General features: G+C 44.9%; 1 long non-coding RNA gene across 1 annotated transcript in view; it reads left to right on the forward strand.

Moving 5' to 3' along the window:
- Positions 1-15,395, forward strand: part of LOC310711669 — a 98,502-nt gene that overhangs the window by 56,455 nt on the left and 26,652 nt on the right. The window contains exons 3-5 of the long non-coding RNA XR_014528559.1: positions 7,246-7,384; positions 10,620-10,721; positions 13,746-13,853. This is a non-coding gene — a long non-coding RNA (uncharacterized lncRNA). The remainder of the gene's footprint in view (positions 1-7,245; positions 7,385-10,619; positions 10,722-13,745; positions 13,854-15,395) is intronic.

Genomic DNA, 15,395 nt, shown 5'->3' on the forward strand with positions numbered 1-15,395 from the left:
CGCCGCCCCTCCCCCAGCCCAAAATGCACAGGGAGGGTCGGGCTGCATGCCTCCTGCCCTCCCTCCCGAGCAAAAGCTCCACCCAATTTCCTTTGGCCAGATACCTCCTCACCTCTTTTACTCTGCTAGACCGGGTGCTCACAAGAGAGCAGCTGTGAGTCCCAGAACACCAGGACCCCTTCCTGGGATCGCTGCATAGCTGTTCAGCGCCGGAGGAGGCCGTGGGGCCAGCAAGAGTGTTCCCTTACGTTCCCCCACCTGCCCCACAGGCAAGCTGGATACATTTGCATCAAATAGATATGAAACCTGTTTCATTGATAGAGAGTAGGGGGTGGGATCCCCTGCTCAGGCCCTGGGGATGAGGGGTTGAAATGAAGGAGGAGAAGGACCGCCCGGAGGATGGCCTTGCAGAGACAACAAAGCAGCCTTGTCGGGTGAGAGAGACCTCAGGCGACCCCTCCGGGCCTTTCACCCCTCGAGCTGTTGATACAGCCGGGACTAAGAGGCCATCCAAACACCCCAAATCCCATTCACCCACGCAGGACGACGAGCCAGAGTGGGCCCCTCCACCTATAAACTCCCCTCCTAGTGATCTGCAGCGAAGAGGCTTGTAAACCCTTCAATGGAGTCCCGAAACCCCTCAATGAAACATCAGGATTTCTCAAAGAACCATCGCTGACCAATGGGCATCGTCCAAGGTGAGAGGCAGCCAATCCGAAGTCAGGAAGCAGCAACCCCGTGTCTGGAGCGCGCGATCCGCCAGGAGAGCGCAAGAAACCGAGAGCAGAAAGCGGGGAAGAAGCGCGCTACAAAATGTAGCAACAGCGGATACAATGTTTCCTCCTGTTTCCTTGTTTCTTGCAAGACAGAAACAGAGGGCGATCCAGGGCTCCCCTCCCTCCCTCCCTCCCTCCCTAGCAGAAGGTCCTTGGAGCTGATTAATAGGCGCAGCACGCTCTCCCCTATTCGCTCACGAGGAGGCGGCACCACTTTATTTGCATATTCATGAGCTTATTTATTATTCATGAGCTTTCCCGGGCCCCCCCAATATTTTTTATAAGTCCGCGTCCCTGGTCATGTGGCCAGCATGACTAAACCGCTTCTGGTGCAACGGAACACCAAAACCACAGCAGCACACAGAATCGCCGTTTACCTTCCCACCGGAGCGGTACCTATTTATCTATTTTTGGGGCGTGCTTTCAAACTGCTAGGTTGGCAGGAGCTGGGATTGAGCATCAAGAGCTCATCCCGTCACGGGGATTCGAACCACCAACCTTCTGGTCGGCAAGCCCAAGAGGCTCAGTGGTTTAGACCACAGCACCACCCGCATCCCTTGTACTTAAGCTAGGTGTGGATATTTGAGACAACCATTGCACTTGAGGAGATGAACATGCATGCGGAGATAACAACTTCGTGTACATGCATTCTGGTTATGGGTTGTGTCTGTTGCATGGGCAGGGAAACCGAAGAGGTATTGTATGTTGGGTGAAGATATCCCCACCTGCTCTCTGATGTGTACAACACTGCAGCCAAATTGATTTGCAGAGCTGGCACGGTTACAGGTGCCACATAATACTCGTTCTGCATTTGTAATAAATCAATATTTTGATGTGGCAGCACCTACACTTTGGAACTTCCTGCCTATTGACATTAGGCAGGCACTTTCACTATACTCTTTTCGGCACCTGCTAAGAAACATTTTTGTTTAGTCCTGAGAACATAAGAACCTGCTGAATCAGGCCCAAGGCAAACCTGCCCAGGTATGTACAATGTTTACATGTGTTTTAATCTGTTTTTAGTCCGTTACTGATTTTAATTATTATTTGAATGTTTTCAACTATTTTAAACTATTCTAACTGATAATTTTATTGTTTTATTCTTTTTGTAAACTGCTTTCAGGGTGTGTGTTTATATATATATATATGTATAGTGTGTGTGTGTGTGTGTGTGTGTGTGTGTGTGTGTGTGTGTATATATATATATATATATATATATATATATATATATATATATGAAATAAATAAATAATATCCAATGTCATGGTTTCATAAACCATGGTTTATCATTATGTGTGAACTAGGCCAATACGTTTCCTGTAATATCCCCCCCCCACCCCCCTATTATTAAACCAAATGTTTGTAGACAAAAACTGATGGTGAAGCCACCTGTTCAGAATGCTGGAGCAGCTATTTTCTTGCAGCTGGTTCCTCATATGTTAATGCTTTAATGTATTTTTTTATATATAAAAAAAATCCTCAGAAGTTCTCTTATTCAATCAGATCAAGGCCAATGGCCTGAGCAATATCATAATGGGAATTAAAATGATTATTTTTATATAGTTATACTTTAAAAAAGAAAGAAAGAAGAAAAACCAATTCTCTCTCATTGATATCTGAAAGTAAAAAGGGTCCTTTTTAGGTTTTTATTTTCTCCAGCCAAAGATCCAGCCTTTATTGTCATTCCTGAACATTAGCCTCAAGGTTTAATTCAAGTTGAATGTAGAAGAATACTTTTGTAGTCCTTCATTTACATGTATGCCAACAAGCTTAAATGCACTGCAACCTTGGAAGACTTTCAAAGGAAGTAATAATTCCTCTGAAATAGGTCTTTTGAAAGCGTTATCTTGTTCCTTCTCTTTCTGTTAATCTTGGGAACCCCTTAGCATGTCAAAGCAATTTTTCTAATGTCACATCGTCTCAACATTACCATGAAAGCGCTTTAAAAAGATGATTTGAGAAAGAATAAATGTTGAATGAGCATTTACTAAAGGGCCATTTATGCCCCATTTGCATTTTGACTATGTTTTTTGAAATGTTTGAAAAGCCAGCTAATTTGAAAGTCAATCTCCTCTCCAAACAAACTTCGGGACACAAGTGTGTTTACACCAATCTCCTTCCTTTGTGCCTTCATTAAAAATAAAATCATTAGGTTGAAGCTGGTTTTTCTTTTTTTAAACAGGGCTGAGAATAGACACGTAAGAACTAATGCTGAAATGGTATTCTGTTCAGGGATGTTAGCTGTGAAGAAATGCTTCCCCTCTGCTATTTGAAAGAATATAAGGGCATCTCCAGCTAGACCACAGTGATGAAAGGGCTGAGGTGGTGTTCACCACTCACTGTATGGTGAAGATGTGGCAGGAGTCTACCTCCTCACTGCCATCACCACCAGCTTCTGACATTTCCCCACAACATTGGTACCCTCTGCTTGATTGCCTGGCGGAAACCCAATGAGCAACTGGGCAGTGACATCTATTTCTCCTCATCTTCTTTCAACTTACAACTGTCAGGTTTTATGCCTCAACACCTTCCACATGCGCTGCATCAGAAGGATTTTGGGTATCACACGACAGGACAGAATTCCAAACAAAGATGTGCTCTCCAAAGCCCACATTCCCAGCATGTTTGCACTCCTGTCTCAGTGACGTCTACACTGGCTTGGTCATGTCCAGAGAAGGAAAAATGGCAGGAGCCTGAGGGGCATGCTCTATGGGGATTCTGGCACCAGGCCAATTGGCAGATCAACTCTGCGTTACAAAGATGTCTGCAAATGTGACATGAAGACTGGCAACATCGTGTATCCACAGAAGTGATTCTCCAGGGTTTTGGACTGGGAAGATTCTCAGCCAGTAGCGGCTTGGGACTGGCAGGGCAGGAGGCCAACAGTAGATGGCGCCAAAGAGTCAATCACAGGCAGAGCCAACAAATTCTAGTTTTGTCCCCATCCTCCTCCTCCTGTCTGAATTCTACAAGAGGCAGCACTAAGATTTAAGTAAAGGAAGTGGACAGATTGTGCCTCCCTCTGGGCTGGTTGCATAAGGAAGGAAGTTGGGGACTGACTGAGGGTTGAGTGAAGTTGGTGGAGCAGTGCTCAACTCACCCAAATGGACTAGCCTCCACTGTTCCCATCCTTACCTGGAGATTGAACCCGGGACCTTCTGCACACAGAGTAGATCCCTTTCCCCAAACTTCGTGAGAAAGTTCGACTGAGGCAATTCCTAACTGAGCCAAGCACAGGCATCCACCATTGGAGAAACTATTTCCATGAAAGCAGGACGTTTTAAAAGACACGGCATTTACAAGCCTAATTGTGGCAAGTGCCCTTAAGTCCAGGTCCAGATGTTAAAAGCTGAGCGAGTTAAGAGGAAGTAGTACGCCAGAGGTTATTCACCCAGTATTTGATTATAGAAACATTTTCCATCTTTTGAGTAGGTACTTCCTGACCTTTCCAGTATTGTGATCATATCCAAGTTCCTGAACAGGAGTCTGAATAAGGAGTTGCTTACAAGGGATGGTGTATTTGGTTCATAACAAGGCAACTCTCTGTTCAGATCATCCTTTACGCACTTCTGACACTATTGGTCAGGCAGAGCAACACTTCAAGAATAAATGGAAAATTTTTACTCATAGATCTCCCTTTGTGAACTTTTGGCACTATGACAAAAGAGGATTTTCAAAATGTAACAGCTGAAAATGTCTCAAGAATGCAACTTTTATACAGATTCCCTCTATCTGCCTTTTCTTCTTCTTTCTGGTATGAATAAAAGTTCAGCCTTTAACCTTAGCTCACTCTAGTGCAGTTGGTTTGCATGCAGAAATCCCAGGTTCAATCCCTGGCATCTCCAGGTGGAGCTGGAAATGTCCCCTGCCTTAAATCCCTGCTGCCAGTCAGTGTACAGTGGTACCTCTGAATGCAAACGGGATCCATTCTGGAGCCCCATTCGCATCCTGAGCAGAACGCAACCCACGTCTGCATGTGTGTGGGTCGCTGCTTCTGCGTGTGACATCATTTTGAGCGTCTGCGCATGCGTGAGCGACGAAACCCGGAAGTAACGTGTTCCGTTACTTCCGGGTTGCTGCGGAACGCAACCTGAAAACACTCAACCTGAAGCATATTTAACCCGAGATATGACTGTATACAAAATGGAGCTAGATAGACCCATGGACTGGCTTCATTTAAGGCAGCTTCGTTTAAGAATACATTCCTATTCTTCCGAGCAGATTTTTGCATGTAAAATGTATTTTTCTATTGTTATGTACTGAGTTGAATACGATCCAAACTGCAGCAGTCTGTTTGGTCCTAGAACAATAGGATCCAAAATGCAGAAGTTTGATTGGTCCTAGAACAATAGGATTCAGAATGCAGCAGTCTGATTGGTCCTAGAACAATGCAGCAGTATGATTGGTTGGCAGGAACCACCCAATCCTGCTCCAGATAGAAGTGAATCCACAACCTGATTGGCTTACAGTAGAATTCCGGAATTAGCCAATCTTGTGCAGCCCATTGTGTAAATAATGTATATAAAGCAGATACTGTGAGGGGACTTTGATTCATTCCTCCTCACCACTATGAGCTGAATAAAGAGCATGAAATCACTTTGCGACTCTGAGTATATTTCATCTATCTTTTGGGGTTTCTTTTAAAATACTGACAGATGATTATGTTAAGAGCAAAAGGCTCTCTTTCCTAATATGCCAGATTTCAGCATCTGTCAAATCATATTAAATGCACAATTAAAGCACACTATATCCCCAAAGAATCCTGAGAAGTATAGTTTCCTCTCACAGAGCTACAATTCCCAGTGCCCTTAGCAAACGATAGTACCCATGACTCATTGGAGGAAGTCATGTGTTGTGTGGACCTGCCCATAGTTAAAAGGTTGTTCTCAGTGGTAGATAAGAAAAACAACTTTGTTGTGTTCCTTCAGATGTTCTTCCAGTGGACCAGGGATGGGGAATCTGAGGCACTCCAGATGTTTAGGACTCCTGTTTCCCGTCAGTTCCAGCTGAGATGGCTAGTGGTCAGGAATGATGGGAGATATAATCTAACAACATCTGGAGGGCCGTAGGTCCCCCAGCCCTGCAGTTGGCAGTTCTGGAATCCATTTTGAACAAGGCATGACAATGTGTTTTTAAATCTTGCCAATATGCAGGAGACTTTTTGCAGTTTGTTTTTGGTTGGGAACCTTTGCAGCCATTAATACCTTGCATTGGGTTGATTCAGTGCAGGAACAAAGGAAGTTGCCTTACACTGAGTTGAATCATCATAGCTCAATACTGTCCACAAGGAATGATCCTTGCTCTCTGGGATTTCAGACTAGGGGGGAGGTCTCTCCCAGACCTTCCTAGAGATGCTGGGGATTGAACCCAAGGCCTTCTGCAGATGCTCTACAACTGACCTATGGTGTTGCAGTTTCCAGGCTTCCCACAGGCATCTGGTTGGTGTCCAGTTTCCAGGCTTCCCACAGGCATCTGGTTGGCCACTGTGAGAACAGGATGCTGGAGTAGATGGGCCATGGGCTTGATCTTAGCAGACTCATTTTAGTTCTTATGAACAGGCAGCCTGACTAGGTCTGAGGCAGCTTCCTAAGGCTACACCTTCTTCATCACCTACTTAAAGCCCTCTTGCACAACCTTAGCTGTTGTGGAGTATCCTGGGAACTTTAGTATGTTAAAGGTTGCTGGGAACTGCCACAACCCCAGAGTCGTCCACGACTGGACCCAACGGTCAGGGGCCCCTTTATCTTTACCTATGTACCAAACAAGGAGGAGGAACATTCTCAAGAATTCTCTCATTCAGAATTGAAGATATGCTTCTTATTTTCCTTTCTCAGCTCTGGAACAGGAGTCTTTCCCTGCTTGTTTTTGTGGAGACTATTGGGAGGCCAGAGCCAAAACCAGCCTTGAAGGAGGTAGGTGTGTGTGTGTGTGTGTGTGTGTGTGTGTGTGTGTGTGTGTTTGTACTTGAGTAAAGATCCCCAGCTTGCCTGTAGGGACCCTATGAAAGTGGGTAAAGTTACATAGCCCTGTTCTCTTACCCCAAGTTTCTTTCTAATGCAAGACTATTGGCGACCCCAAACTCTGTTCCCTAAAGCCTTATTGAATTTTTGACCTTGGAAACCCCAAATCTTTCTCCCTCGAACAGATGGGAGGCACTGCTTAAGCGAACGCTTCCGTTCCTTTGTGGATATGAAATCGCACTGCCTCCCTGTGAAATAAGTAACGCACATTCCACAAATCATGGAGTGTTAGCAATCTTATACATTACAAGTTCCTCGGGGGCAGAAAAGGCTTGTGTTTTATATACTTGTAAATGGCTGTGTTCACTTAAAGGAACTAGGGAACAAAAATAATTAATGGAGGGAAAACCATTATTTATAGAGTACCATAAATATACAGCATAACATGTAACATTCCTGCCCTGAAGAGCTTGCAGTATAAAAAAAATAAAAAATCCTTTCAGTTGCAGGATTCCAAGCGAGATGACGATGACACAACCGCTCCAGATGTGTCTGTGGCTTTTAGGTGTGGGAGCGAGGCCAAGGGAAGTACCACTTTGGATTTCTTTCAGCAGCAAATCTTTTAAGAAATCCCCAGACCTCTGGTAAGTGGTATTTCTTTTCTAGTGTTCGGCAGAATCACATGACACACAGCTTTCCCCAGGCTGTATGACCTCAGGCTTCCAGCAGGAGAGCACAGTTTAGGATACTTCTCCACATAGCAATCTCTGGGCACATCCACACCATATATTGAAAGCACTATGATACCATTTTAAGAGACATAGTTTCCCTCGCCTGGAAACTTCCCTCCCAGTATCCTGGGAACTGTAGTTCCCAGTATCCCAGAAACTTCCCTCCCAGTATCCTGGGAACTGTAGTTTGTTAAGGGTGCTAAGAGTTCTTAGGAGACTCCCTGTTTCCTTCACAGACCCACAATTCCCAGAGCAGTTTAACAGCCAACCCCTCTTCCCAGGGAACTCTGGGAATTGTAGCTCTACGGCAGTAATAGGGGGACTTAACGTTGGGATAAATGACTCCAGTTTAAGTTACATCGGGTGAGCTGGGAAAGCCCAAGATCTTCTGAATTCAAGATCTCTCATCCCTGTGGATCTTGGGTTCAGATAGTATTCTAAGGCTGCAATCCTAACTACTTCTACTCAGAAGTAAGTCCCAATGAATTAGATTGAGCTTACTCCCTGGTAAGTGGGGTCAGGATTCCAGGCTAACTTGATTCAGGTTGGCAGCCCTGATAAAAATAAAATAATTTTGGACATTTATGCTACATGAATGACTTTATAGCAGGTCAACTTCAATGCCAGGGAAACAATTATTTGGTATCTTTTTAATCTATTCATTTCCTCTACCTGGCATCTCGGTGCCTTTTAGATTAGTTCTCTGTAGATCGTCCCCTTTGTTTCTGTGCAGGCATTCAGTGTTTCCAATTTCATGTTACTGTACTGAATTCTCTTTTCATAGCAAAGCGTCTTTCAATATGCTTGTATTTGGGATAATGAAGTTCGTCGCCTCCGTGTGTTAAATAATTCACTTCCTTTTTCCGCCTCTCTGAAGTTCTCTTATTGTGGCGTGGCTTCCAAAACATTTTCACACATACACGCACAAAAAGCGTAATCCATAAAATATGAAGAACTAACAATGAACACTGACATTTTAATTCTTCACTTACGAGCACAAAAGGGATGACAATTGGAAATTGCTGTTGTTGCCATAATAAAGAGAGATTTGCATTCCTCTGAAATTGATAGTTTAGTATTTGAGCATAATGTCAGTAACGGCAAATAACAATGCCTAGGTTCTGCGGATTATAAGTAATAGCTGTTTTCCGTTGCACCCTGTTGAATAGCGCCATTTCCCCCACCCCTTGCTGTAAACAAATGAGAGGTTGCTGGCAGTAATAACGCAGGTTTGCACAGAATCAGAATTATTTCTGAATAAGCAGATAACAGCTTTGAGATGTAATGACTATGTGGGGTGGGGAACCTTTCTCAGCCGGAGACATAAGGCAACTGCCATCATTTATGTTAAGCTCAACGCGCAGTCCTGTATGTGAACAAACATGGCCTGGATTATCTTTCCCTTCTCCTTTGAGGCAGAAGCTCCTGTATCTGACAAGTCAGGCGAATGCTCATATGAGAACTAGAGGAATATAGGAAGATGCCTTATAACATTTCAGGTCATTGGTCCATTTAGTTCAATAGTGGCCACAGTGGCCACTTTCACACCGTACATTTAAAGCAGTTTTGTTCCACTTTAAACAGTTCTGGCTTCCTCCAAAGAATTCTGGAAGCTGTAGTTTGTTAGTGGTGCTGAGAGCTGTTACAAGGCCCTTATTCAACTCAGAGCTACAATACTCAGCGTGGTCAACAGTGAATCCCTGTTCACAGGGAACTCTGAGAATTGTATCTCTTGGAGAGGAATAGTAAAGGTAAAGGGACCCCTGACCATTAGGTCCAGTCGTGGCCGACTCTGGGGTTGCGGCGCTCATCTCGCTTTATTGGCCGAGGGAGCCGGCGTACAGCTTCCAGGTCATGTGGCCAGCATGACTAAGCTGCTTCTGGCGAACCAGAGCAGCGCACGGAAACACCGTTTACCTTCCCGCTGGAGCGGTACCTATTTATCTACTTGCACTGTGACGTGCTTTCAAACTGCTAGGTTGGCAGGAGCTGGGACTGAGCAACGGGAGCTCACCCCGTCGCAGGGATTTGAACTGCCAACCTTCTGATTGGCAAGTCCTAGGCTCTGTGGTTTAACCCACAGCGCCACCCGTGTCCCTTTTGGAGAGGAATAGGGGCTTCCTAATAACTCTCAGCACCCTTTGCAAAACACAGTTCCCAGAATTCTTTGGGAAAAGCCCTACCCATTTAAAGCCGTATCAGGGAGTTTTGCCTGTACACTTTGAATGTAGCCAATGACTGGCAGCAGATCTCCAAGGATTGAACCTGGGACCTTCTGAATGCACCGTGAATTATCTACCACTGAGCAATGACCCTTCCACAACTGCCACGTGGAGTGTCTGGGTCACATGTTCTCTTGTACACATGTTTGCTCTTTTACCTTGACTGGGTGAAAAATTCCAGAGGAGTAGCCCTATTAGTCAGTTTCAGTCAATCGGTGAAAGGTCCTGTGGCACCTTAAAGACTACCAGATCTTGTGAAGGGCATGGACTGAAGTGAACTCCAGCTATGGGGCATTTGTGGTCCTCTAGATGTTGCTGGAGCCTAGATTACCCTCCACAAGAAACAGGCCTTTCTTTCCTGTAGCCCCCTAACCTTGGAACAGCTTTTCTTGGGAGACTGAGATGGCCCTCTTGTGGCTTTTCTCCCAAAGCCAAATTAACACTTCTCTTTAATGTTTCACCAGTTGATTTCTTTGGCCCCTCTTTTTGTTTATTGGCTTCTAGTGGAGGCATGTGGTTACATTCATTCCCCCACCCTTAAACTGTAGTATTTTTATCTGAAAAAGTTCATTTTAAAAAATGGCTAGTAGCCATGGTGGCTATGTTCCACTTCCGCTGTCGGGGGAAATATGCCTCTGAATACCAGGGTTTTGGGGGGTGGGGATCACAGGTGGGCAGAATGCTGTTCCACTCATGTACTGCTTGCAGGCTTCCTGTAGGCATCTGATTGGCCAATGTGAGAACAGGACGCTGGACTAGATGTGCCATTGCCCTCATTTAGCAGGCCATTTGCTTCACTCAGTTGAGAAAGCACTCCTCACTTCTCTGAGTGGTGAGAAGTTCTATGGACAGCAGTACCAGCTGAAGTTTCCTTCCTATGAAATAAAATGCAGCCTTACACTGCCTTTGTGATACTTGCTTTGTTGAAAGTTATGAAGGCAAACAGAAACTCCTGTGAGACAGACTTGCCTGACAGCAACTTGGACAGTGCCCCCCCCCGACCGCCACCATGACTGCACCTCCCAGGCCCAGGTAAGTCCAACTAGAAACTCTACTCTCTTTCCTTCTGCCTAATTTCTGTTTCTCTGCCCCCTTCCCTCAGCTAGAGTTGGGTTACCTTATTCCAAAACACAAACTCTGATGGGTATCTTATTCCAAAACACAGAGAGATTCCTAAATATCAAGAGATGGTTTCTTATCTGTTGGCTCTTGTTGATGAGGCATTGACCAACTGTCTTGGACTATTAGCAATCTGCCTGACAAAGGGCTGGTCAGTTAGCAGCCGGAACAATATAGTAGTCAACGTTGAGTGATATCTAAAGCACAATTCTTGGGTGTATATATATATATATGGAGGGGAGAGAGCAAGAAAATTTCCACCAGGGCAATGGAACATATTCCTTAACAATTGCCAGGCTACTAAAGTCAAAGGTTCACTCTCACACCGTACCTGCCAAGATCAAGGTGACTTTGGGGTATCTCTTTGTGGGAAGCTCATTCGGCAAGAGCTAGTCATCAGAAGACTCTTTCCAATTAAGTAATTAGACAAGGTGCTAAATATAAAGGAGGACTGGTAATGATCCTGTTATTACAGCATTATAACATTTTGTAGCTTAAGAGCATTAAGAAGGCCTCACTGGCGATTTGAAATTAGGATCCTCTTTTTTTTTTTAAAGCCCATCAAATAAAAGAGAGAGAGGAAAGAAGAAGAGAACTTCAAAGCTGCTTTTTTCCCACTTGGAAACCTGCCTGTGTTAGGATGAAATGAATAGAAAAAAGAGCAAGGTTTGCCTTCTAATAAAGCATCTGTTGCCCACTTTGAACATTTCTTACTTCTTTGTGAGCATGTCTCTCCAGTTATGGGGACTACTGACAATGAAGAACAGAGGCCTTGAAATAGACAATACCTGTTATCTATCCAATATTTCTGATTTTCATGTCACTTTGAACTGGATCTTCATTTGACCGCATGCTGAGTCCAAAAAGAATTTCTTTGTCGGCTGATCCAAAGATGCCAGAAGATGCTCGGAAAAAAAGTAAACTGCGGGAATCTGCTCAATAAAGGCAAGATGAAAAACAAGCCTTTGCCATTCACTCCACGCACGGACAGTGCTTTTAACTTCTGCCTATTTTGGTGCTGCAAAGAAGCCCCCTAAATGCAAATTTTGTGTGTGTGTGTTGTTCCAAGGCTAGATTATAGCTTTCTCTGTGCATAAAATAACAAAAAACAAGCATAAGCCCCGACAAGAACTGTGAGTATGGAGAAGTAGCCAGATTACTTAAAGTAGACCCCTGGCTTTCGGAAGCCCAATGCAAGGAGACTTTTGCTGCTACTGAGCCACTGCTGCTCTTGAGCAAATGTCAAGAGGCCTATTCCCAACAAAAGATTGGCAGCCTTTCACTGGGAGTTGGGGGGGGCAGTCAGATTTGGCAGCTCTGCTTAGCAGAGTGATTCAGCTAAAATTTGGCCGGGCTTCAGTAAGCTTTTGTTTGTTTGTGTGTGTGTGTATGTGTGCATGTGTGGTTGTTGAATGCTAGAAAACTCCTGGCCAGAACAGGCAGAGAGACAGGATTCCAAGGCACATTTTCATCTCCATCCAGCAGGCTCTCGTCCTGATTGGGCAAGGATAAAGCTGGGCCCAGTGAATTGATCAATGAAGAATGTTCAATGGAAACCAGCCAACGAAATCATCAAAAAGAGCCTGGACTGGATGGCTCAGAATGATCTGTGATGGTGGGAGGGGGAGAGAAAAAACAAAAGCGGGGGGGGGGGGGGAGAAAAACCTCCTTTAACTTAAATGGGGATGAATTAGACTAGCCTTGCCTGATTAAAAGAAGGAGTTTGAGCCAACAGAACTTTTTTGGGTGTGTTCTATTAATGGCATACATAGTTCCAGAATTGCTGGATACCTTAGGTGGGAAACTCTTTTCTGGCTGAGGGCCACATTTCCTTCTGGGGGCCGGTGATAGAAGTGGACAGAGCAATATATGTAAAATATTTACATTGTTTGCTAGACTGGTTTCTGCACACACCCCTGTTTGTGTTCCATCCAGGGAAGAAAGTGGCATGATCAGAATTCAAGGACAGATTTCAGCCAGGTAAAGAAAATCTTAAGGCCAGATGAATTGAAAGCATGCGGTTTCCCTCAATCCTGGGAATGGTCATTTACCACTCCCCGTGCTACAGTTCCCAACACCTCCAATGAACTACAGTTCCCAGAGTGGCTTAACCATCAATCCCTCTTCACAAGGAACTTTGGGAGCTGTAACTCTGTGAGGGGAATAGGGGTCTCCTAACGATTCTCAGCCTGCTTAACAAACTACACCTACTAGAATACTTTGAGGAAAGTCATGAGTGTTTAAAGTGGTGTGATAGTGCTTTAAATGTTCTGTGTGAATAGTAGTGGGATTTCTGAGTAAGGATGCATGGAGCCCAGCTGCAATTGGGGACCAATAGGCCCCCTGCTTTTCCCTCTTAGTGACCATGCGGAGGCCAGTTGCAATTACTCTTGCCCCACTAATTCCCTCTCCGTCCCACAGCCACCTGCTCGCCCTCCCTCCGCAGCCGTACTTTGTAGTGCACATTCTTTCTACCAAGTCATCAGTAACGTCAGCTGGAGCAGATGTCTGTTCTGTAATTGATTAGGTATCTTTCTGCGGCAAAACCGTTTTGAGTTGTGATCAAATGAGCAGTTGGTAGGGCCCAGGCTCTGAGCATCAGAATCTGATTATGTCCTCAGAAAAAACACAGCCTTTGAAGTGGGCCAGAGAACACTTGGGTAATTCCAGTTTATCTGTCTTCTGCAAAATTCATCTCGAAGGGAGGGATTTTTGCCCAGGTGTGGGGGGTGGGGGAGGCAATGAGCTTGTTTCCATTATGACCCATCTGTTGACTTCAAAGTTCAGACATTGGCAAGAGATTGATTTAAAAACCTGGCAAGCTGGTTTTGCTTGCTTCTATATACTTGGGGCACCTGGTGGATTCAGACAACCAGTGTTCTTTCCCCTTCCCAGTCTATCCCAATTTATTTTTCCCCTAATTTTTTACTTTTGAAGTCATCAGGTGTGGGGGATCATGTGCTTAAGAAGGCTGAAGGAGGCTCCGAAGAATTCAGCACTGTTGAGGGACCTCCAGAAATGATCTGGGTCAATGATTTTTGAACTGTAAGTCTGTTGTGTTTTTTTAAAAAAATAAATAAATTGCTTTACAATACAGTGGTACCTCAGGTTATATACGCTTCAGGTTACATACGCTTCAGGTTACACACTCAGCCAACCCAGAAATAGTGCTTCAGGTTAAGAACTTTGCTTCAGGATAAGAACAGAAATCGGGCTCCGGTGGCGCGGCAGCAGCAGGAGGCCCCATTAGCTAAAGTGGTGCTTCAGGTTAAAAACAGTTTCAGGTTAAGAACGGACCTCTGGAACGAATTAAGTACTTAACCCGAGGTACCACTGTACTGTTGTAGGGGGACAGCAGATATACTGCCTCCTTCCGCACTACGAACCTTCTTGGATGCTAAGATCAGCAAAAAGGCACTCTTGGTACTGTGCTGCCTCTTGCGGTTTTTTCGTCTTGCGAAGCACGGCTATTAGCGGCTTAGCGCTTATTAACGGCTTAGCGGCTATTAATGGCTTAGCGGCTTTAAGAAAAAGGAAACAAACTCGCAAGAACTTGCAAGACGTTTTGTCTTGCGAAGCAAGCCCATAGGGAAATTCGTCTTGCGGAACGACTCAAAAAACGGAAAACTCTTTCGTCTTGCGCGTTTTTCGTCTTGCGAGGCATTTGTCTTGCGAGGTACCACTGTAGTTGCTCCACCCGAGAGGGGTTTCCTCTGTGGCAGCCCCTAAGTAGTGAGACTCCCTCCCCACAGAGGTGCGTCTGTCACCTTCGTTGTATAGCTTTTGTCAAATACTGAAGACACAGCTCCTTACCCTGGCTTTCGACAATTGAGACATATCTTTTTAGGATCCACCTTATTTCTATGATTGTAAGTTGTTTTGAACTTTTTTTTTTTAAGTGCATTAACAGTTGTAACCTGTTCTGGGACCCTGGGGCAAAGGGCAAGTAAATTGTGACAACAACAACAACAGGATTTCCTGAGGGTGGGGGATCATAAAACCATAGAATCAGAGTTGGAAGGGACCCCCAAGGGTCATCTAGTCCAACCCTCTGAGCAGTAGCCTATGAGATGACCACAAAGAGAATAATCTCAAACCAGAAGAGTCTTGACTATAAGCACCTATATTAGTATGCATGTAAGAGCAGCAGATGTCAAATTTGTGCTCTGTGGAGCCCTGTGATATTTACTTAGAACAGAGTTAGGGAACCTCAGTGCCAGGGACTAAATGTAGCCCTCCAGGGACTCTTCCCAGGCTACACTTCCTCTTCAGTCACGCCCCCTGTCCCTAGGCCACACCCCTCATTGAGCCTTCTTTGCACCCTCCAGTGTTCAAACCCAGCATTCTGTTTGGCAGAGCAGAGCAAGTACACTCGTACGTCAGGCAGGATTAAGGCTTTGTACTATGGCACTGAGTAAGCCAGATAAGGTATCTGCTTCCATGAGGTCCGGTGGCTTGCCTGCTTAAATAATATTTAAAAGTTTGAACTTGCAACATTTCAGCTCTCTTATATTCCAGAAAGCACTTCTCCAACACAACTCACTTTCCAAGCTTAAAATCAATACAAGCACAGCTGCACTAGTCATT

Source organism: Podarcis liolepis (assembly GCF_965112155.1).
Source record: "Podarcis liolepis genome assembly, chromosome: 7".
NCBI classification, from domain to species: domain Eukaryota; kingdom Metazoa; phylum Chordata; class Lepidosauria; order Squamata; family Lacertidae; genus Podarcis; species Podarcis liolepis.